The 2,637-nt window shown below is 47.6% G+C and overlaps 1 pseudogene; it reads left to right on the top strand.

Annotated features, from left to right (window-relative positions):
• Nucleotides 1–1,838: 1,838 nt before the first annotated feature.
• On the top strand, nucleotides 1,839–2,130 carry LOC102528637 (histone H4-like; annotated as a pseudogene).
• The last annotated feature ends 507 nt before the right edge of the window (nucleotides 2,131–2,637 follow it).

Here is a 2,637-nt window from a genome sequence, read left to right as displayed (position 1 = left end):
ACGCGGCCAGAGTCGACCAGCCGCACTGCAGCAGGCAGGACCGTGGGGACGTCAGGAGGGTAAAGGACCTGTCTCTGGCACTCAGGTTGGACCTTTGGAGGAAGAATATAGACCTGAGGGGAAATTCAATCTTTGAGTCAAGTGAGTATTTATTTACTCAGAGGAGACTGAGTTAGATCAAGGGAGTCTGTTTTAAATGAGAAGAGATTGCATTATCTTTAATTTGCAAGTTTAAGCTTCTTTTCTGCAACCAATAGGAGAGGGGCTCAAGATCATGATGTGAGGGAACAGTTATAGTGACAAAAGAGATTATTTTCTTCACATCCGAGTCATCATGTAAACTTTGCTTTTATCAGTGTTGGGTCTATTTAACCCAGCTCCTTCTACTCATTATTTAACTATGAGCTAGGCAAGGAGTGTGTACTCTGCCTCATTTGTTCTGTTGGACAAGTAGCACGTGCTTCCTGTAGGGGTGCAGCAGAGAACAAGACAGGTGTCCACTGAAAAAAAACACACAACGTGAGAGCCGGGGCTCACTGACTATAGCCCAGGGGAAGCCTCTCCAGGAGCTCCAAGGAACTGCCCCAAAGAGGTGGGCGGAGGTCAGTATTGATTTTGGGGAAGGGAGGACGTTCAGTCAAGCACAATCTCCATAGAGGGTTGCTGCTAGTCACGAGGAGCAGATGTCTCCATTATGATTTTAGTGCTTTTCTAGGTATGGGAAGATGCAAGAATCTGGGCTCATAAAATTTTCTCCTGAAAATATTTAACTATCTGAAGGTCTGTTCTACCCAGTTGTTTCCAGAGCACCTCATTCCTGATCTCCACCCTGAACTCCTTTCAAGGGGTGTTGAAGGTCAGCGGCTGCAGCAGCTTGTGACTTCATTCTTGTAGAACCAGGTGGCGAGGGACAGTCTTTATTTCACACAGTGATAGTCCTTTCTGTAAGGAACTGGTTATTTTTTGGAATAAAGGAAGGGACGGGCCATTCCTCTGTCTGGGTGAAGATTTGTCATTATTGTTCGTTGCATACTGTGGCCACTTGGAGGTATTTTCTGCCCACACTATGTAAGAATGTGGTACAATTTATATATTGGGCAATGTGGGAAGGCACTGAGTTAAAACTCCAATTTCAAATTCGTTCCAACATGAATATGTCAGAATTCATGCTTTCTGAGTCATTCTAACGTGTACTTACTTGTTGATTGATCACTGTTTGCCCAGCAAGTATTTATTTTGCTCCACTTTATAGGCACTCTTTTAGTTGCAGGAAATACAGAGATAGATGAGGTCCTTGCCACCTTCAGTTGTTGACTGTCTCTTGGGGGACATGAATAAGTCATTAAACACGGAGATGGGAGGGCAGCCACCTCTGCCTGAGTTGTGCGGTGGGGAGAAGGCAGGTCTGCCATTTATGTCGTGCAGGATGTGCACTGCACAAGGGTGCCAAGCCAGGGGGACAGAAATTCAGCCCGAGGACCCTGGCACAGGACTGCGTACACCTGGGGAAGCGTTGCATTTTTGTGCATACAAGGTGCCATTTGCTCACCAAATACCATGGCCCTCCAGCTACTGGAGTGCGTCTACCCAGAGCAAGTAACACCTCCTAATTTGCACAAAGGAGCTATAAAATCTACCACGCAATCATGAGAGAAGATGGGATATTTGAACTGAATTTGGATAAAAACTGGCCAAAAGACAGAAGTGCCGGAGAGTTTTCCAGGCAGAAGGAGCAGTCAGTGCAGACGTACTGGGGACAGTGTATTGGAGGAACAATAAACACTTGTTAAGGAGACTATTCAGGAGGCTGTCAGCAGCAGTTCTTAGTTTTTATTCACATGTCTGGAGGCGGCAAGTGTGGCAAGGGGCTAGGAGAGGGAGGTGCTAAGTGCCACCGCAAGGCTCTGTCTGCGCGACAATATCCAGGGCATCACCAAGCTCGCCATCCATCGTCTAGCTCGTCGTAGTGGCGTCAAGCGCATCTCCGGCCTCATCTACGAGAAGACCCATGGGGTGCTGAAGGTGCTCCTGGAGAACGTGGTCCAGGTCGCCGTCACCTACACCAAGCACGCCAAGTGCAAGACGGTCATGGCCATGGACGTGGTCTATGCGCTAAACCACCAGGAATGAACCCTCTACGGCTTCAGTGACTAAGCCTCACTTTGTTTGCAAGCTTTTTTTCTTTTCCCCTATAATAAAGTTAAGGCCCTTTTCAGGGCCACCCGAGAAAAAAAAAAGACTATTTAGGAGAATTCCTGGATGTTAGACTGCAGGACAGACAGAAGCCACTCCCGAGGGGATGGGTGCGCTGAGAACTTTGCCTTTTGTCCTGCAGCTTTGTGGGGCCTTTGGAGGGTTTTAAGTATCACCTCCAAATCAGTCTATTCAGTGTGGTTTAATCCTTCCTCGCCAGGCAGCCTCTCTCCCCCACTGGCTTCTCTGTTTCTCTGACCTCTCATTTTCTCCCCTGCCTTGGCCACACGCTTTGGGATTTAATTACAGTCTGCCTTGTTCACCATCCATCCATTGCCTGTGAAATCTTCCTCTCCTCTTATCTCTCAGCAGATGTAAAGCTTTGTGCCTGCAACGATTGTGCCTTCCATGCCTAAAGAAATCTCTCTTAGCAGCATGTCTCCA

The sequence above is a fragment of the Vicugna pacos genome, chromosome 2 (genome assembly GCF_048564905.1).
Source record: "Vicugna pacos chromosome 2, VicPac4, whole genome shotgun sequence".
NCBI classification, from domain to species: Eukaryota; Metazoa; Chordata; class Mammalia; order Artiodactyla; family Camelidae; genus Vicugna; species Vicugna pacos.
This window is presented reverse-complemented; position numbering and strand designations above follow the sequence as displayed.